The following is a 22243-nucleotide window of genomic DNA, read 5'->3' as shown; positions in this document are numbered from 1 at the left end:
ATATCTTCAGACATGTCTGCTCTCTAACATTGTTAAACAATGGAGACAGCAGTATTATATTTGTTTACAACAAATGAACAAAACATCTGAATCACCTGAATCCAGCAGATTATTCAACATTTTTATATTAATGATGATCTCTGTGAGTTTTATTATCCTTTTTTAAATAAATGTGTATGAAGACCTTGGATTAGACGGCACTAACTTGCTGCTAAGCTCAGCTTTTGCATTTAGATTCACTCTTACTTTCCAATGTGTAACTTGTAAAATGTCATATAATATACGTATTAGGGCTGTCAATCGATTAAAATCTTTAATCACAATTAATCGCATGATTGTCCATAGTTAATTGTGATCTATCGCAAATTAATCACACAATTTCTATCTGTTCAAAATGTACCTTAAAGGGAGATTTGTCAAGTATTTAATACTATTATCAACATGGAGATGAGCAAATATGCTTGCTTTATGCAAATGTATGTTTATAATGTATTCATTATTGGATATGAATTAACTTAAAAAAATTACAAATATTGTCCAGAAACCCTCACAGGTACTGCATTTAGCATAAAAAAATAAGTTCAAATCATAAAATGGCAAACCCAACAACAGCTGTCAGTGTGTCAGTGTGCTGACTTGACTATGACTTGCCCCAAACTGCATGTGATTATCTTAAAGTAGGCATGTCTGTAAAGGGGAGACTCGTGGGTACCCATAGAACCCATTTTCAATCACATATCTTGAGGTCAGAGGTCAAGGGACCCCTTTGAAAATGGCCTTGCCAGTTTTTCCTCGCCAAAATTTAGCGCAAGCTTGGAGAGTTATTTAACCTCCTTTGCAACAAGTTAGTAAGACATGGTTGGCACCAATGGATTCCTCAGGGTTTTCTAGTGTCATATGATAACTTCACTGTAGCTGTAGCTAAAACTGAGCCTGAAAAATCGATTGCGTTAATGCGTTAAAGAAATTAGTGGCATTAAAACAAATTAGTGTTAACGCGAATGATGAATGATGATTAATGGCAGTTTACAACTTTTGCCAGTGTTTGCCTGCTGCAAAACATCTCTCTTATTTTGAAACTCCTGGTTGAATTATACCTAAGTGCTACACAACAGTAGCTCACAATAGACTGGAAGAAAATGATGGTGAATCTATCAGTTGTCCAACATTACAACAAAATCACCTGCAGCATCACTTCAGTGTTGAGATGCTCAATGTGTAGGAGTTCTCGTTGGCTTGGCTCAGCCTTTTCTGGACCTACGGTGAGGGATTTTGAAGGCAGTAGAGTTCACCACGGAGAGAACAAGAAGTGATATAGCGCCAGGCTATTAGCGTTGTGAGTGGGGCATGCTGCTGCATCAGACCCCGGGTTTCCTACTCTGCCAGGGGAAGGACCAGGCCAAGCCAAGCCAAGCCAAGCCAAACATCTGCTCCTGGTTAGAGGTGTCGGCTCCTGCCATTCAAAGCAGAGGTTCAAAACCTCAGGCAAAGGTTTCACTTGGCCTCCTCTTGCCTGGGCCACTGCAAGCAGTCCTGTACATTCCCTCAGGGAATGCAGCTCTGAGGAAAATACCACCGAACATTCAATTCCACTTTTCCTTTCCGTGCTTCACTTCTCTGACCGAGGCAAATTTCATTACACACTTATGAACTCATAAAATTCCTTCAATAACATACTGAAATAGAGTTTCAGAGTGCAGGGGCTTGGAGGGCAACCAGCTATAAGAGGTGCCTCAGTGCATGAGACCCAGTCAAGAGCCTAGTCTAGTTATTTCTTTCTTTCTTCCATCCTTCTTTATTTCTTTATGACACATAAACAGCTGTATAGTTAAGACATAAATTAAATATGTTCAGTGATTTACTTTTCAATGTACCGAGTCCCTGGGATCCATAGGTGATCATGTGAGTGGGTCCCATTTGAGTGGGTCCCAGAGAAATTGAGTTGACCCCAATAAAGTTTGTGTTTTTTTTAACATGTTTGATGTTATATATTATATATACATCTTACCAAATCAGAATATCAATATATATTTTTTATATTCAAATCTATATTTTGTAATATATATAATTCTATATTTTTCAGAATCTTAAAAGAACATTAAAAATACCATAAAACTCTAATTAAGCTACTGTTTAAATTTAATAGGTCAACATTTTGAAAAATATGCTTATTCTCTTTCTTTCTGAGAAGAGTTTTTACATTTCCCTTTCACTTATTGAGACTATGAACAAAACATTTATACGCAGACGTTAAGAAAATGGTGGCCGGTGAAAATATTTTTTCAACATGGCGCGTCCCCTGGACGGTAAAGCATCACTGCATCATCAGCGACATGAGTGAATACAGCATCGATCAGTGGCCACGTCAGTTTATTTACCAATACCAAGTTTGTAGCCTTGATTGATGAAATGAAATCTGTGCAGCGAGGATTGATCTTGTAGCAAAGGCATGTAGTCTCTCCCGGGATGATTGAGACTATGAACACCGGATTTCGTTTGCACAAGATCGATGCTCAGATGGTCAGAAAATGGTGACCAATTGGTGGAGGGTTTTTTTTGACAGCAAGGTTTCTTTTGTTTATTTCTATGATTTCAACTGGATTTTTTGTTCACAATGTAGCATTGTCAGGGAAAAAAAAGGGTGCGTCTCCTGGACGTGTCAACAATGAGTTTACTGGGTCCTTTTGGATTTTAATGCGTCAGGGATGAAGGACGCGTACCATCACTTTATGTTTTAAATGTGTTGCACTGCTTAAGTGATGAAAGCCCATAAAAAAGTTTACATATTTTCTCTGTCATCTTGTAACCATACATCAGCCGGCATCTAATAAAATTTCCAAATAAAAACCCAAGGCACCAATTACTGGATACTTAAGCCAATTAACAAAAACAGAAACAAAGAGAAACTTTGGCAAATGCGAAAGAAAACAATTTGATCACACATCTAACATTAAGCTTCCATTACCCCTCTAATGAGCCAATAAACATTTCGGAGGTGACTGATCTTCAGATGTAGCCAAACCGCTATCTGTTGGTCTCAGTAAAGTAGGTTACCATCCTAACAGCCAAGCCTAAACTGGCTTCCATATGTGTCCGGCCAAGTTTCTAGCACCCTTTTTAAGTTTTACAAACAAACAAACAAACAAACACCCAGGCTCTGACAGAGATGTGGGTTCTGACTTCAAGACTCTGTCTGACCAACAAACACACAGCCCATCGTGCTTCCCTTACTTCGGTTTACAACATTTTTTCATCTGACACAAACAAGTGTAAAAAAAAGAAGAAGAAAAAAGAAAGCCGCACTGTGATCCATTTCTACCTAAATCTGTTCAGTAATCAGCATCTTTCACAACAAACGAAAAAGCAAAAAATGTCAAGGAGACATTTTTGCCATGAAGTCAGTTTCCATTTAAGACTTTACATTTCAGCTGTTTCCTGGAACTCTGGATTATGTTGTTTAGATACCAAGGTTGTTTGTTATTTGGTCATTTGTTTGACAAAGTCTGCACTGAGTCATTGTTTTGGAAGGTAGCTGAGCACCTGTAGGGTTGACGTTTCTAAAAGGAAACAGGATATCAGGTCCTTGCCTGGATTTTTATACAGATGCATTAGAGGTTTGATGTTGGGGGTGAGCAAGAAAGACAATTCATGAGCTGAATACTTGCTGATAAAGGGGGGAAAAAAAGACATCCGATGCGGAAAAGTAAAAGGGAACGGTCATTCAAGTTGGAATTCCAAGTCGGAAACTCGGGTAAGATTTATCTAGCCTAAGTTCGCTGACATAAACATATCTGATGTGACAGCAACATGGCGGCGCACAGTGCGTTACCTTTTCATATTTTTTCTACTTTATGTAGTAGTGTTTATGTTGTGAAATGTGCTGTAAGAACATTGTAGCTGCTATTTCCATTCAGTTGATTTGTGCTTGATAAAAACAAAAAATAGAAAAAAATATATATTTTCAGAAATATTCCCCCACAGGATTCTCGTTAATTTAAAGATGGATATTTTATACACCGTTCCTCTTTGCTAATGACACTGTGGTAATTCATTTAGGTCTTCTGTAGATGCTTGTGAAGCTCAGACACTTGCCATACAAACACCAGTTGCTGCGGGCGTCCATGTTTCCCCGAGCAGATGCACTGGGATGCATTTAGATTGGAAATCGGGAATATCGAGTTGAAAATATTGACCTCTGACTTGCAATGGATTGCAACGTTAGACTCAGTATCTCCCCCTTGTTTATTATTTGAGACACTTATGCAGCTTTTCTCATCAGTTAGCCATGTGAATCCTCTAGTTGTGCATGATGTTGCATATGCATGACAAGAATTTCAAAGAATAAATGTGTCAATTTATTCAATTTGCAAATTTCCAAATGGTGATTTTGCAAGACTGAATAATGCATGTTGATCACAACCTTTTTGAATGCAGAATCACTTCATTATGAGCACAATTGTTAAGACTGAACAGTGCCAACAAAGAAGCCCTGCAGGTCTGTCAGGAGATGTTGCTTCATCAGTCATTCTCACAGTGAGGCACCAATTTGAGTTATAATGGAGGAAACATGTTGTTGTCCTTCATTTTAGCTTAAATGCAGCTTTGGTGGAGAACATAGTCATACAAGTTATAGGGCATCATTGAGGCCACTTTTTTTCCCTCTGTCATACATCCTCACCTCATGAATATTCTGTCTGTCTGTCTGTATTACCATCTTCATAATGGAATTTTGGGATATTTGAAGACGCTATGGTGAGGATGTATGAGAGATGGAAAAAAAGTGGTCTCAATGATGCCCGATCTTGTATATTCTACGTCCTCACCTCATGAATATTGTGTCTGAATTCACCATCTCCATAAATATTATTTTTGGATATTTCAAAACGCTGTGGTGACACAGCAGGAAAAAAAACAACTTGGTAAGTAATGTATTTTACTGTCATGAACATCATTTTCTTGAGTTGTAACATACGGATGTTTTCAGAGCTCTTCAGACACCATCTCACACACAGAATAATGAGGAAGTAGCTTCTTCACAAATCCCTCTGAGGCACATTCATGTTTTCGTTTCATGTCGAGGTCAGAGGTCAGTCACAGCCAGGAGTGGTGCCTCTGGAGCAGGTAGAGCTTTAGTCTTTTTCTCAAACCTCCAACAAGGAAGGACACGTTTTCTCAATTATTGTGGGCTTTTTTCTTTGTTGATTTTACATAGAGAACAATGTAAAAGTTGTTTAATACAGTCTTATAGAGAAAATCAGATGGTTGGTTTGATATAAATGCAACCGGGAATAATATTTTTATCTAATGAAATATAAATACACCAAAAACAATAAAAGTATACTCAGTCACATTTTATATAATGAATATGAAACATGCACTGTTCTGTTTGCCATCTGTTAGTGTCAGAGGTAACCAGAAATTGACGCAAATTTCCCAGTTAGTGGCTTGTGAAAGGTCTTTGGAAACACCCTTTTTGTTAAAGATGTTTTCTTAAGAGAGCTCTGAAGACATTATTTGTGCCCTGTGGCTGTTAAGGAGTCTAACAAGTGTGAAGCTACTGAACCCTGAGCACTTACAGCTTTGCTCAACCTTGAAGGCACAGTTTTACACCACAGGTGTGGACTGGGTCGACGGGTCTACATAGCCAGAGCTGGATCCAAGATTGGTTCAGAGAAAAACTGAAAACAGTTTTTGTTGTTTAGTCATCTTCATATTTAGTTTTTTTTGTTTCTCTCTTTTCTTTTTTACATGCCTCCTCTTTTTTTCCCCATCTGTCTGTCGCTGCTATTTAATTTCTCGCCCCCTCCATCCCCCTTTCCCTTCCCTCTCTCCTCTCTCTTAATCTAACTTTGTTCCCTCTCGCTCTTGTTTTCCCATTTTGAGGGCTGAGAGCCGCTCTGTAAATCTCCAGCTCAGCAGGACACCATGGAGTGATAGATGGCCCCTGACAAGGTCCAACACAATCCAACAAGCCATATGCTCCGAGTGAAAAAAAGGGAAGAATTAAAGAGGATTCACAAGTGGCCAAAAGAGAAACATGCCAAACTCTTATGCAAGCAACATTTTCTGGAGTTTACAGTAATATATGGAGGGTTTGACAGTGAGATGAATGTCCTCGGTGCTGAACACTGGCTGGCATTTCCTCAGCTAAGTAGATAAGAAACGATCTATTTGATCAAAACAAATAATTCAAACTATGATAGAAATATATTAGCCGTAGCTACCATGTTGGATACAAACTAGATGAGGAACAGAGTGGAGAAAGAGAAAGGATGCAAAGTATACATCTGGGAAAAAATTATTACATTTACATTAGTTTTTTGCTAAACAAATCTGCTGTTGCAAATAAGTATTAAATAAACTTAATCTCTAGGAGTGCAGAGAAAAAATCCCCAAGTGAATCTTAGTCAAAGAAAACAAAGTTGTATATGAAAATATATGTAACATCAAAGAATTGTATTATTCTATTCATTAAATAAATAATAAAATCTCCTCTGATCCTAACTGACTGATCAGCTCATAGGCTACACTGTATTCTCTCACTACAAGGAAAAGGAGACCCTTTCTTTGAACATGCACACCCACACAACCGCATGCAGAAATGCTGCAAACGTTTGTGTGACGCTAATGAGTGTGTTAAATTCCAGTGTAAGTAGTTGAAAGAAGAAACATTAGCGTAACATTCTTAAACACCAGGTCAAATCACCACCCCAAACAGTGGTTACAGCTTCCTAACCCCTCACTAGCCCCTACTTCCAGTACAAACTTTACACACAATGAATACATATGGACAGGCACACACACATGCATGCACACACACTCACACTCACGGGGCAATCTCATAAATAACGGATGACAACCTGAAAGTCAAATTAAGGAAATAAAATGTGTCTCGCTGGTAATGAAGGAGGCATGTTTCCCCTCCGGATAACAACTTCATCTGGACCCATAGAGAGCTGACACACACACACATACACATTACACACACACTCAAGAAGTACCAGCATTCTTGCTACAGGTCCATCCCATTGGTACGAAGCGGCTCAGAGCAAGTCAAGAACACGGTGCCTTGATTTGAAATTTGACACAAAACGTATGTTTTCTAGAGTTCTGAGGAAAAATGTGGAGGTTAGATGTCATGCCAAACAATCATAAGAGAGAAAGGACCGCTTTCAAACATTTCCCATGCATCAGGCTATTAAAATGACATTCGTTTGCAGGTTGCTGGCACTTGTCTCGGGGCATATTGCAAACACATGGAATTACATGTTATGTCCATCCATGATTTAAACACTCTAGGTATTCTTTCGATCAAGCAAAAACAGACACTTCTGGATCTGTACAGGCCATGTGGAATGAGTGAAGAAAAAAAAAGCAGGCAATGTGGCAATCAAGAGTTTGTCATGTTGAGCTTACATCACCGCTGATAGACTGAAGAAATGGCATGTAATAAATTCAGCCAAACACACACAGGATATAAAGTCATGTGATTTATTGTATTCACACTCTGACAGAGCTCCGTTGTCTGATATTACTTCTACTACTCTGTGTTATATTGTAAAAATCAGGGGCGGAGCGGGGGGTGGCTTCTGGGGCTCCAGCCTCAACTGTTTTCTCAAAAGTCCGAAATCTTTTTGGTTTTTAAAATACCTTCAACTTTGTGTCATTTCCCCCTCAGTCTCTCTGATTGGTCAGCCAACCCGGTCTCATGGGAAGACCTATAAATAACACGACATTACAGACATTCCGCATGTCTTTAGGACGCATTTAAGGCTATTTGCGTGGCATTTGTACGCCATGCAAAAAATACTACAGTAACGTTCGCAGTTGAAATTAGGGATGCACCGATCCGACTTTTTCAGGCCCGATACTGATGGTGATACCTGGGCTTTTGGGATCGGCCGATACCGAGTACCGATCCGATACCAGTGTTTAATTAATAAGCTGTATGCCTCACTGTGTGGAAGAGACCGGAATCATTCTTTTATGTGTAAGGCAACATCAGGCCTGATTCAGACATCGCTTTTCTAACTTTGTAAAACTAAATGTAACAAATAAATGCATAGATATAAATTTACTGAATTGAAATACTGAAATCATACACCAGCAACTTTGTTAAAAATCTTCAAAATTAACAGGAATTACATTTCAAGGGCAAAACTTTTTAATGCAGCAACAAATTGGTCAAAACTTAAATAATAATTAAATTCCAGTATATAATGTTCAATAGTATATGAACATAGAATTGAACTGAATTGATTATATTATCTCCAATGGCTTGAAAAATAGTGCATATAACGGCTGTAAACCTCTAGGTTTGGGCTGAGCTCCGAATGTTTCCACCGTCTTGCTCCGCCCCTGGTAAAAAGCCTTCATGTGTGAAACTATAGTGTGCCGCAGGGTTTAATTCTGGATCAAAACCTTTTTCGCTGAGTACATGAACATGAGTAATCTAATCACACAAGTTATTTAAAGAATGATGCTTGTTAAAGATGCACTTAAAAGCAAACATGACTTTAAACACAACTGAGCTAAAAAGATCCACATGGTGGCCGAGAGGACAAAAGCAGCTGACTCAATCCTTGTAAACCACAAATGTATGAACACTAAAACTTTACTGCAGGGAAGTCTAGCTGCAGAGATGGTTTTGAATTAAAACACAAAACAAATGAGCATGTCTTCCCTCACACAGACAGATATCCGTAGATGGGATACAATTTAAATCAACAGACTGATACAGTGCAGAAAATTCACTCAAATGTGCAAATGATGAAGTTCTTTATGATTTGATGTTCAAATAACTATGTTGGTGTTATAAGAATCTCATTAAGTGGTGGTTTTGTTCAGTACTGCCAGGTGGATTTGGCTCTAAAGGTCAGACTCAGGCAGCCATTGTGTTTGGTGTTCCACCACCACATGCCAAGAATTCAATTTGTTGTGCCTGGTTCGTGCCAGCTGCATTTTTGGCTATTTTCATGGCCCTCCTTGGTCTGGTTTTAATACATCATCAGTTTGTTGGCATCATTTAATCTAATCCTGTAAATAATTTGCCATGAAACCCTAAAACCATACTGAGCAGAGACCAAAGCCAATTTGCAATGGGACGCCTATCTCATTTAAATGACTTTTAGATTTCAACTCCATGGATTCCTTTACAGGCTTGTCTTTGTTTTAGTTCACTTTATTACGATGCCATTTTTATCAGCAATATCTGTTCATGTCTGACCACAGACCATTAGCATATCTCCTCCTCTTACTGTGTGTCTCATGTTCCCTTTCTCTCTTTGTCAATTATTAATAATAATTTAAAAATAAAAGAGGAACAAAAGTGATAAAACAAGAAAAATCCACATGACTCTTGTATCTCAAATTTAAAAAAGCATTGACTTAATCCATACAAAATTGTTCAGTTAAAATTGTTTTGTTTTGTTTATAATTATAATATAGATGCAAAGATAATTTAAGAAAAGCTAAAATAGAAAAAAGAAAACATTGAATTACTAATTTGTGAGGCGGGAGATTAATACAAACACATTTAAAATGCATTAATATATGGTTAATATCCCTTCTTAAAACAGAAGGATATTCATTTTGCCTACAGTAACTGTGAGACCAAAGGCAATTGTGCTTACTGTGTGGACTAGTCAGAAACAGGGAAGTCTCTGTTGAATAACTCATAGTTTGGAAACACTGTTTGAGACCACTTGATGTTCCAAAGCTTAATGTTTTCTGCTCACAGCAGATTTAAGTGTTTCAACTCCACTCAGTTGTTGGCAGAACAGCACAGCAGGTTTCCAGGTCTTTTTCTTTAAAAAAAGTACAGCAAAGCAAACAGCCGGGCAATCCGTAAGGTGTAAAAACATACACACAACCTTTAACATTCGTTGTTTCATCACTTCACTTCCAAGATCCACAATGACTGCTCATATCCAATAATAGCATTATGGATATCAACGAATAAAGCAAAATATATTCATTCTCCCGCCGTGACGGCAACTGGCTGTACTGCAGCGTTGCAGTGTGAAACTTGGCAGGAGGAACTCATAAATCTGCATTCAGCAGTGAGCTGGACGGATGGACCGGGTACTGAGGCAGCTAAAACACCGAAAACTGAATCTGTCACAATTCACACCTTGTGTGTGAGTGTGTGCGCATATTCACTGAGGGAATATTAAACTAAAAGGAGACCAGGCAGATGTTGGAGGAATAATTCTACTTCTTCCTTACAAAAGCGGTTTGAGCATGAGATTAAGGAACGAGTGGATAAAAGGCTGGGAGGAGTCATATAGCAGAACTAATAGGAGGGATGGAGCATGTTTCCCACTGCTGCAAGAAAATATGTTTTGATTTTTTCAAATGAGTAAAAACAGAAAGTTATAACTAGAGGCCCTCTGACTATACACAGCTGTGCCAGTTTGTTTTGATGAAAACATTTCCAAGCCATTCACAGATGTTCAGTAAAATCCCCTCTCTGTGCCTGCTCCTAATGTTTGTCTTCCCAGATCTTAACCTTCTGCCGATCTCCATGTCCTGTTTAGTGACTCATAATAGTTTCTGTCAGGGACATGATTTTCCCTTCAGTCCTCTCCATTATTGTATTACAGAAAGAGCTCATTGGAATTCTGACGTGATAACTGAGCCAAAGCAATTGTCAAATATTGAAATGTGTGCTCAGATCCACATACTGTAGTTTTCACAAGGTAGTGTAGAATGAAGTGGAGCCCAGCAGCTAACTAGGATGCTACAAACTACATACAGTAGGAATGTAAACAATCACTGTATTCATTTTCAAACTTGGCATCCCTATCCTACTTGATATTTTCTGCCATACTTACTAAGATTTTTATTCCAAGTCCTGGTAGGATCAGAAAATAGTTCAGACATGCACAAACTTAACTTTTACTCCATTCTCCTCTACGCAGCAACTCAACACTGGACAATTCTGCAAAACCTATGTTCAGTGACAATGTCCAATTTTTTTTAATGTTGCTTTCTAACACATTGGCGCATGGCAACCTAGGTATGGCTAAGTTAGGGAAAGATTATGGACATGGCAAAAAAACTATGGTTAGGGCTGGGAAACCGAAATAGTAGGGCTGGGACGATACACCTATCTCCCGATTTGATACTATCACGATACTTCGGTGCCGATTCGATATGTATTGCGATTTGATATTACGATTTATTGTGATTTTTGTTAACTTTTTTAACACTAGACCATGGGGAAAAAGTTGAATCATACACTTCTGGGGACTTTTACTTTGGAAAATATCTAAATTAATACAGTGAAAATGTTCAGCATGTATGTAGTCAGGGATGTCCTGAAGTAAAATATATCAGTCATTGTCAGGCTTTATTTATTAATACATTTCCCTCACAAATTAGTGGTATTTTCTTTTAATTTATAGGGGACATGTAATGTTTTAAACTACTGGCAAATATAATGCATCAATCTTATTTCCATAAATGTATTTTATATATACAGTTCCTTTTGTTAACACCTTATTTTGAAAACAGGACGTAGTCACAAATGTATACTTCCGCTAACTATGGTTTTATTAGTTTACAATTATTTTTATCAAAATACAACACTATTTAGACTAGACTAGACATTGTTTGGGACTTTAGTTATTGTAGTATTTTATGGTAGTTTCAATACGGTCTTTTTCCAGTCTTAACGGCGGTGTGATAGTCATGTGATATCATTTATATGACTGTTCCTGCTGAATGAAATAAACAATGCATGCCTCTACCTTCCTGGCCAGCATATCTACATTACTAATGCTTTACATGTGCTGTTCCTGTGCCAAGTCCGTCGCTAGCTGTCCCGTCACCTCCGTTCTCTTTATACGTCCATGGTCAGCTCCATCATTTGACTGCATTTAACATTAATGTCAGTATATGGGTGCGCTATAACTGTAGCGAGGTAGCATGCAGCTTTAGCCGTCATGTCTAGCTCTGCTTTTCCTGCAATGTGTGAAACCTAAAGTGTTTCCATACTTTACTGTATGTGTAGTGTTTACCACGTTGGATTTAACATGTGAGGGTGCAGATTGTATCCACGTAGACCCTCTGCCGTTTTCTGCTTTGTTGTTTCGGCTTACTGCGGCCGGCTGTGGTTTGTTTTGGTTGACGGATATGACGTCATGTTACTCTTACTACAACAACAAAAGTGGTAACTTCCTTCTACCTCCGCATAGACTCAAATGAAGCAAATACTGTATATTGATTCTGGCATTAAAAAGCAATTTCAAAATCGTTAAAAAAAAAATCGTGATACATACAGTAGGTGAATTGATTTTTTTTCCAATCACTACAATACAGTTGGTTAAAGTTGGGGAAAGATTATGTTCACAGTTAATAAAAAGGCAAAAATCAATTGCAGGTCTTTGAATAGATGCAAACTCCAGTCTCCTGCATGAAGGTCAGGCGTGCTACACTCATCCCGTCCATCGTGAGCTGCAGATTTGTTTAACACCTCTTGTCAATGCCAGAACACGCATCCTGGAGGTCAGCATATTTGGGGTAAAAGTTCAATTTACATAAACTTTGACCACAAAACCTAGTTGAAAATCAGGACGGTGTGTACCACTCTGCACTCTGGCTTGTGCAGCTGCTCAGGAGCACGCAGCCACTTAAAAGTAATGGCCTTCCTCTGTTGCACTTGCACATTTGTTGTGAGAGCAGGGTTACATTAGTATTGCTTCACACTTTTCTATTTTGTCATTCTTCTCGTGTTTCCTTTCAGTGGAGCCCTGCAGCTCTCGGTGAGAGGCTTCTGGCTGTGACCACTGCACCTCTGTGTCAGTTCAAAGAGAGGGGCTCAGGTATTAGTGTCTGATGTACTCCCTGCAATCTCTACTTAAACCTAACAACTGATTAGAAACTGTAAACACTGGTGTCACTTGATACTACATAAGTGAGATCAGACTAAGGAAGAGAGAAAGAGGAGAGTCTAAATCATGATGTCAGGCTGCATACCATCTACTTGACCTTGACGCCAACTTTTGGCACATCTAGCATTAAAATAATGCTCATTAATGTGATGCCTCTAAGCAAATATCAATAAAAGCATGACCTCATGGCTCATGTGGTGTGGTTGTCAAACCAGCCACCTGCGCAGCGCCCCTTTGTTAGCTTGGTTACACTATTGTCTATTAAAACTGATAAGTCTCATTGCAACACACAGCCACACTGGCTACTTTATGCGATAGTTTCTGCAGGGAAATCAATTGATTTAAAGTACTGCTACATTTACTCTCACATACAGAAAACCAGAAATATCATCACAACCCATTTTTTAAGTTCAGATTGCTGCAGGACTATGGATTCATTTACTTTTCTGTTTTACTAAATGTGTGTTTTTCTCTCTATGAACCTGGCTCCATCCCATGTTAAAATCCTGCCTCCAATCTAGGTTATTGCAGCTCTATAAGGAGATGTCCTACTTAGCCCCTCCATCTCATCCAGATGGCTCCTCTTCACAATCTCCCCCTCCTCCACTGATGTTCAGTAGCTGCCTGTGTCCAAAAACTTACAATGACTGGCCCAACAGCAACACGGAACTCCAAATATTAGATGTGATGCACGCATGTAGTCGACATTTCGGCTTCTATCTATCATACAACATTGTGCAGGCACGATGATGCAGCCTTTTCTGTTAGTGCAGCAATTTATAGTTAGTAGATACATAAACAGAAACAATCAAGTATTTTACTTCAGTTGATTAAAGAGGACCTCTTATGCTTTTGTGCTTTTTCCCTTTCCTTTAGTGTGTTATATAGTTTTTTTGTGCATGTAAAAGGTCTGCAAAGTTACAAAGTCCACGTCAAAGGGAGTTACTCTCCCCCACCGAAACACTGCTCCTGAACTGCCTGAAACCACTTGATTGAAGTCCTGACTTTTCTTCCGTAATCTGGTGATGTCACCAAGTAACACATTTGCATATTACCGGCTAGTTTGGCATGCCCTCAAATAGGGCTCCACGATTTAAAAAAATATCTAATTGCAATTATTTTGACTGATATTGCATCTGCGTTATGATTTGCAATATTAAAGGGAATGATCATTTTTACATCATTATTCTTATTTTCATTGAAAAACATATTGAAATGATTATGGTGTGATTTTTTGCGGGGATCTGTATCAAACAAAGATCTTTTCTTAAGTCGAGTTAGAACTGGATATGTAGGCCGGGACATCTCTGCAGCATGACAATATTTAATTTAAAATGGTAATTTGAAACACGCCTTTAACAAATATTGCCATTTTAAAATTGCAGTAGACCATATCGCGATTTTGATTAAAATTTAAATTATTGTGCAGCCCTCCCCTCAAACAAAGCTAGTTAGAGCGGAGCTCTAGAATTTGGTTCGGTTGACCAATTACAACAGTGGGCTAGCTGACCAATCAGAGCAGACTGAGCTTTTCGGGAGGTGGGGCAGGAGCTCAAACAGAGGGTGAAAAGAGGTGCTGCAGCACAGTCAGTATGAGAAAAGTAAAGCGTTTTTTGAGCATTAAAACATCTAAACATGTTCTAGTAGAAAAACAAAACACAAGTATGCACCTGAAAATAAGCACAATAGGTCCTCTTTAAATAATGTATCCTTTTCAGTTGTGCACAATGTTTCCTCTTGAAAATCAAAGAAAACATTCAAAGAGAAATCCTTGATTCTTCCAACAGAAATAGAAAACAAGTTTCTATATGCACTGTCTCACGAGCAGCTGCAGACCATATAACTGAAAACATCCTATGTTTGACCCGTGCTTCTCCAGTTTCTCTGTTTTGGGAGGATTTTCTTCTTGTCCGTGTTCTCAAATATTGATCGGCCGGCCTTAGACTACAAGAATAACACAGTATAGGAATTCCTAAATTGAGTTGTGTTTATCTTTTGAGCCTTAAACACACGGATGAGGCCTTTGAGGTCACAAGTTGAACGGATTGACTGCCTCTCATTCTCTGAAGTGTCAAATAAACATAGGACTTTCACATGAAGTCACAATATACACAGCTAAACTAACAGTAAACACGAGAAAGAAAATGAGGGAGAGGTGTTAAGTCGTGGAGAAGAGGGAACTGACGGAGAGAATTGAAGAAGTGATGCCTGATGGAGGGATATACTCCTGCAGAGAGATGTGACATGACCCTGACCATGACCTTGTCTGAGCTTGGGGTATTTTCACGACTTAATTCCCCTGCTGAACGTGTGTGTGTGTGTGTGTGCGTGTGTGTGTGTGTGTGTGTGTGTGTGTGTATGTGTGTGTGTGTGTGTGTGTGTGTTAGCTCGGAGTGGCTCCATTATTGATAGCTCTAACAAGCCTAGGTCAAAGGTCAGACAGTGGTGAGTGGAAAAGGATGGAGTGAGACTGTTATAGGTCCTTTAAAACACCTACTGCCTTCTCTCTCTCTCACACACACACGTACACACACACACACACAAGCGCGCACGCACGCACAGTGAATGTTGGCTGATTGTTACCAGACCATATTTAAACACATCCCTAGTGCCTCTGTACCCCTGTTACTCTCTACCACAGACATGTGAAGTCTTTGCACAGATTTTCGTTTACACAACATGCTCGGAGTTCAACTGAGTGTAATAATGAGACCACAACGCAAACATGTTCACACTCTCAGGACTTTCTCAGCGTCATCAGTGCTTATTCTGGTGAGATATTAAAACAGTCAACGTACCGGTATGTTCGATTACACCAGAGACCACTTTTTGTGCCATAAAAAGAAAAACAGCTGCTCCACCTTCACAAACAATCTTTGAAAAATATCCTTTTGAACAACATTTCCCAGGAGGCAAACCTGCAGCTTGTGCCAGGGCTTGAGAACAGGAGAGTTTCTGTGAGAACACTTCACAATAAATCGGCTTTGAGTAAATAACATCCTTCAGCTTGGCTTCATCCCTCACTCCCAGCCAACCAGTCTGATAGCAACTATGGCACCTGCTCAAACACAGCATGGTCCCGCTCTCTGTCTCTCAACTCCACTTCTACCCCTTAATAGAAACCATCACACTAGGAGTTCACATTTAAAAAGACAAAACCCTCCGTAGGGCCCTAATCAATCAGTACAATGATGCAAAAATGTCTAGTGTGGGGAAATAACACTCTGTGGTGATTTGTTATCACCATAAGTTTTATTACATCAATATTTTCAACTTATATTTCATCATATTTCAACCTGAAAAGTTTGTTTAAATATTTACATTTCAATTTTAAGAATTTAACCGAAGAGTCTGCACAACAGTAGAATATGCTGAAAGGAGCTATGCATATTTTGTAATCAGTAAACCATGTCCATGTTTATATTTACTTGACTATCACAGAGAAGACTGTAGGCCTCCATGCTGCAGCTGGGCAAAGTGAGCAAGTGGTAACATCCTCTTTGGGACAGGAAGCAGCAGGCTTTATGGGAAATGTGGTCTTAATTTTGAGAAACATTAGCACTATACCACATGTGTGACACAGAGGCTAGTTGTCTCGACAATGGTTTTATTAGTTTACAGTTATTTTTTACCAAAATACAACACTATTTAGACTAGACTAGACATTGTCTGGGACTTTAGTTATTGTAGTATTTTATGGTAGTTTCAATACGGTCTTTTTCCAGTCTTAACGGCGGTGTGACAGTCATGTAATATAATTTATATGACTGTTGAAAGAAATAAACAATGCATGCCTCTACCTTCATGGCCAGCATATCTACATTACTAATGTTTTACATTAATGCTTTACGTTCCTCAAAAATCTGAAGACGAACCAAAAATATCATCAAATAATCCCTATCAGCTTGTTTGATCAAAAATGAAAACTACAAACAAAGTCAAATGCAAACATTTGAAAAGGCCGGGCCTACGTGGAACATACTAAAGTTCCTGTGGCAAAAAAATTAAAGACTGCAAGGACCACAATGCCTTTTAGCACAGTTGCAACACGACAAGATTAATAATAGGGTGCTGAACTGAACTTGTGAACTGACCCCTCACACTAGCAGGTCCAAATTCTTCCTCTACATATTTGCCTACTTTGATAAATGCAACGGGCCATGTTTTGACTGTTGCACTTGAGTATCTGAAATACGCATACAAGTTCCACATCTGTCACTCATACGGCAACACACACTGTGACCGCTCCGGTGAAGCGAGGCCTTCTGAAAACATGGAGAACACATTGCAGACCCACTCATGCAAGGTGAACCAGTTCTGTGTATAATGACCAAACATATTAGTGAGCATCCAACTGGGTTCACTTGAGGTACATTTGAATACTTTGTTTAACGAAATTTATCAATGTCTTTTCCAAACGCATGGCCAAATATTCCATATTTCTCTGGATCTACAGTGAACATGGGGTTGTGTACATTACCGTATCTAAACTTTTAACCATTTAAAGGCTTTCTAGGTCCGACTTTTACTCCCATAAAGCACATAAATAATGTATTATCTCTGAATGTATTGCTGCAATTCCAGCAATATTTTTCCAGGAGCTCTTTGACTTTAAAGACTCACTTTCTGGGTGGTTCTCTGTTTTGGAATAAAAAACTTCAAATACTGGTTGTACTTTTCTTTTACTTTATTTTCTTACGTCTTTAGTTTAGTCTTCTATCTTCAAAGTATTTCCAACCAACTAACTTTTATGTCTCAGCTCTAAAAAAACATGCAAAGAGTGTGAACTGATCATTTCTGACATTGGACTCACTACTATGATTACAAAAACTGCAGTAATTTTAACAGACAAATCCCTCATTTACTCTCCTCTCCTGCACTTCCTCATTTACATCCGAGTCAAACAGAGTAACAGATAAGAAATGCAGCCCACCCAAAATCAGGACTCCAGATTTTCTTCTGCGGTCAGGTTGAGTTAACTGTAACCGGTGAAAACGTCAGTGCTCTGTTTACTAGCCTCTTCTGCTGCACTCCTCTATCCATCCCCACATTCCTCCTTTACAAATTACATTTGTCATTTTGAAAGCTGATGGTTTACATTGGCATGCTTTGAACCTTGTGTGAGTGCACGCATCTGCATGAACGTGCATGACCCACAAAGTCCAGACCATGCTGTGTGAACATGGACAACATGTTTCTTAGGATATGAGCATGGGCCCAAAAAAAGACTTATTTTTGTGCGTGTGTGTGTGTGTGTGTGTGTGTGTGTGTGTGTGTGTGTGTGTGTGATCTCCTACCTGTTATTGTAATGTTGCTGTAGATGTTGGACAGTTGCTCTTTCAGCAGGACCAGCTGTGTGGTGGCAGCCTTCTCCCTCTGCAGCTCCAGCATTATGTCAGGGTGGTTGGCCAGCTTGCAGCCCTTCTGTTTGTCCAATGCAATGTCACTGCGCACGATATCTGCAAGCCGGCACAGAGAAAAGAAATGAAGGCTTAGGGCTGTGCGATATGGAGAAAATAAAATATCACAATATTTTTGACCAAATACCTCGATATTGATATTGTTACAATATTGTAGTGTTGACCATTAGTGATTTACACAAAATATTTACACAAAATATTTACGCAATGGGATTTTCGATAAATAATCATCAATAATGTGGCTATAATGACTAAGTGTAAAAGGCAAATAATAAAACAGTAAATTACATCACTTTATTGTTATGTAGCCTTTCATACCAGGAAAAGACAACATTTATGCCATATCACGATATTACCATATCCACAGTCTAAGACGATATCTAGTCTCATATCACGATATCGATATAATATTGATATATTGCGCAGCCCTGTGAAAGCTACTTTAATATTGTCTTTGTCCTGGGTTTGAACAATATCATACTTATGTTGCTATTTTCATCAAAAAGTACTATGTATCACAAGTTAAAAACACTTTTGTTTGTTCAGTTTGTTTTAAAATTTGCAAGTAAAGCCTGGACCATCTGTTGAAACCTAAAAGGTTGTGTCATTTTAAACACACATTTAGTACTTTTTGAAAACAGATATGTCAATGGTAATTTTAACAAATATATATATATATATTTTTATATATGCTAAAGTAATACAAATGTGTGTTATACCATGCCATATAGGCTTCCATGTTACAAAAACAGCATCCTTTGTGCCCTATATAGCTATACCAAAAAGAAGTTTATTCAAGTGTGCTATTAGTATGCTTCTTTAAAACTTAAAATAAGAGAGTATGCTTTCATTTTACTTTTTAGTCTAGAAAAGTATACTTGGCTTATACTGACAAGTATACAGAAAAGTCTAAGTTTATTTCGCTTATACTGCTTACTTTTTGACAAAGTAGTTAAGTGTGTGTGAGAGTTTGAATGTATGCTTTGATATGAATTATTTTAATCTGTTTTTGCATTCTCCGTTTACTGTGGAGGCATGCGAGAAAAAATAATTGTATTTATTTTTTAATCTCAACACAAAACATCAAGTCAAATAGCAAAAGGAGCAAGTCTCTTTATGTAATGCATAAATCATTCGCTAAGTATAAGTTAAAGAAAGTATACTTGCAGTAAAAACTATTAAAATAGTAGTTTACAGAGAGTATACTTTAAAGTGTACTTTTATAAATTAAAAATGGGCTACAAGTATATAACTAGTACACTAACAGTATACCACCAGAGGTTCACTTGTAGTATAGTTCACTTCATAGTATATTTGTAGTACAAAATACAGCATAGATGTAAACCTGTTCTGTAATCAAAGATTAATATTTACACCTAAAGTATACTTAAGAAGTATACTTTTATGAACTAAACATTAGGTCAATTTAGTCCCAAAAAGTATTGAAGTAGTACACTTACACGTATACTACTAGTACATTGATATTAGTATACTTACTACATAAAGTATACTTGTTTACTTCATAAAATAAATTTGAACTACTTTTTCGCAAGGGTAGGCATTTTATTAGCTACACCTAGCTAGATAAAACTAATGCCGTCTAATACTAATAATTCAGGTTTTGTTGAAACTGTTTTAAAGAGGTGTTTATTCAACTTTATTGTTGTTTTGGAGGCTGTATTTTGAGGTGCGGTTAAGTTGTACGGAATTGTGTTGTACTGAGAGGTGTTTCTAATATTGTAGTTCAAGCTACGTGCCCCTAATAAACTGACAACTTACTGTATTTGATAAGGAAATGGACGCTGTGTTAAATAAATAGCTAGAGAGGAAAAACACCAACAGACGAGGAACAGACGCCTAAGAGAGATGTGTTGTTTAGTCACCGTCTTCGTAGTTCTTCAGGTAGTAGTCTGGCCCTGGCCCTCTGAACTTGAGGTTCTTCTGGTTGTTGAACTGGAGGAAGTCGGTCCTCTTTCCACCGAATCGCAGGAAGGCAGGAGACAGGCCGCGCGCCAGGGTCACGAGCCGCTTGGAGCTGCGGACACACAGAGCGTGATGACGCATTAGAGAACTATTACGCACGGAGTCACAACTGTGCGTTATTAAAATGTTATCTTGAGGCTTCAATTTATTATTACGGTCATATTTAGGAGGAGCAGAAAAGCGAATCTTGATTCCACACAATTTACTTTAATTCAGATTATTTATATTTCCACATATGAAATAAAAAGAGATAGATAAAGTGATTATAGTTTGCTGTGGCTGTTAAACACCGCAGGCCTATTATCACAAAACGTCTGCCCTGTTTTTCTCTTTGACATCAGCGGGCCCAAGAAACAGTTCAGCAACTTTCAACACCACCCGTCATCGTGAGGAAAAAGTATCTACAGCAGGAACAAAGGAAGGTTTTAATCTCCACTATTTTAAATATGAATGATTTACTATATTTATGAAGACCAACAGAATCAAGGAATTTCCCCAATATCTTTAGCTGATACTTGTATTTTCAGCCGCCGGGAACTACTAAAAACAAAGTGTCCTTTACTTATTTTTTTGCTTTCTGCAAGTGAAACATATAATTAATTGCCACTGATAACAAATAAGCCCATAGTATTAAAAACAATACTATTATATGGCTATCTAGAAATTGAAACACGTGAACGCAGTATGAAAAAATAGCAATTTAATTGATGGTGACACTTAAAACGTTAATATCTAGTGCATATATATTAACTAGTATGTTTCGAAAAACAAATAAAAGTACATGAGGGACTTTTATGTTGTTGTTAATCACTGATTTCTTCATTACAGTCTACGTGGCAGTCGGCTCACACCGAGTCGGCCGATAGGCCCAGGCTGCAGCACTGAGGCTCGTTGTTTAGGTTGTTTCAGCCTAAACAAATTGTAGTTGATGAAGTTAATGTATATAATACATTAATTATAAAAGGACTGAGCAATAACAACTAACCCAGAACAAAGTTGTAAAGGAGGTTATGTGAAAAGAGAGAAATTGTGGAATGGTGTATGAACTGAAAATTAAAAAATGTTCTCATGAATTAAATGTATAATAATAAAACAGTTGTCTTTTATTATAGGGGAAGAATGGAGCACACAGAGACTAAAACATGATAATCTCTTCACTTTTTCTCAGCAAATAGTTTCCAGTTTATGAAATGCAGTGAACAAAGTGATGTCATGTTTTTGCCCTATAGATCATCTTCTGTATCATATTTATCTCTGACAATGATACAATGTGATTTAGAAGCTGAACCAAAACAATATGACTAAATAACGTTGTTTTTTTATACTATTAAATCCAATCCAGCACAAGATGAGTCAGAAGTATTGTCAGTCAGTCAATAGTTTAGTGTAAACATTCTTGAGGAGTTATTTTGCCGAGTTTTGAATTTTAATATGTCATGATTCATAACCCATGGTCGAAACGTGCCAGTGGCGCAGGGTTATAGTCTCATAATGTGCGTAATTTGGACTGTTCTGAGAAATGCACTGAGGTGAAAAGTCACAAAACTGAATGAAAGTCGGTCCAAAATCCACCATGTACTCTAAAAGATGATTGAAACAACATGGATGGCCCTGGACCCAAGTGAAATTGGATTTGAGTAGTTTTAAGAGGAAATAATAAAACCTTAAAAATAGATTTAATTACTTGTGAAATTGACATTTTTGCACTGACTAGACGGGTAAGAGGCACGCAAGTGTATCTACACTGTAAACAATTGCTGTTAATTTACAGCAGGATTTCAGTATTAACAGTATTAACCTGTTATTGCTAAAAACAGTGCTTTACTGTTAATACAAAAGAAAACCTGTTAAATTACACTCATAGGCCGTTTTTTAACTGAACTCTAATGCATTCTTAAAAAACATCACTTTACTGCTGATCAACTGTCTAAAGTATCATCAGTA

At 38.0% G+C, this 22243-nt stretch overlaps 1 protein-coding gene across 2 annotated transcripts in view; it reads right to left on the bottom strand.

Moving 5' to 3' along the window:
* The window catches only part of hpse2 (heparanase 2), a 62259-nt gene extending 41916 nt beyond the window's left edge, over window positions 1-20343 (bottom strand). The window contains exons 1-2 of one of the 2 annotated variants that reach the window (XM_037781374.1): window positions 20096-20343; window positions 18194-18355 (exon numbers count right to left, since the gene is read on the bottom strand). The gene's annotated coding sequence lies outside the window, so the exon portion shown is untranslated. The remainder of the gene's footprint in view (window positions 1-18193; window positions 18356-20095) is intronic. The other variant, XM_037781373.1, reaches the window with a different exon arrangement.
* Between the last annotated feature and the right edge of the window lie 1900 nt (window positions 20344-22243).

The sequence above is a fragment of the Sebastes umbrosus genome, chromosome 10, assembly GCF_015220745.1.
Source record: "Sebastes umbrosus isolate fSebUmb1 chromosome 10, fSebUmb1.pri, whole genome shotgun sequence".
NCBI lineage: Eukaryota > Metazoa > Chordata > Actinopteri > Perciformes > Sebastidae > Sebastes > Sebastes umbrosus.
Note: the sequence above shows the minus strand (reverse complement) of the source record. Positions and strands in the feature narration are given on the sequence as shown.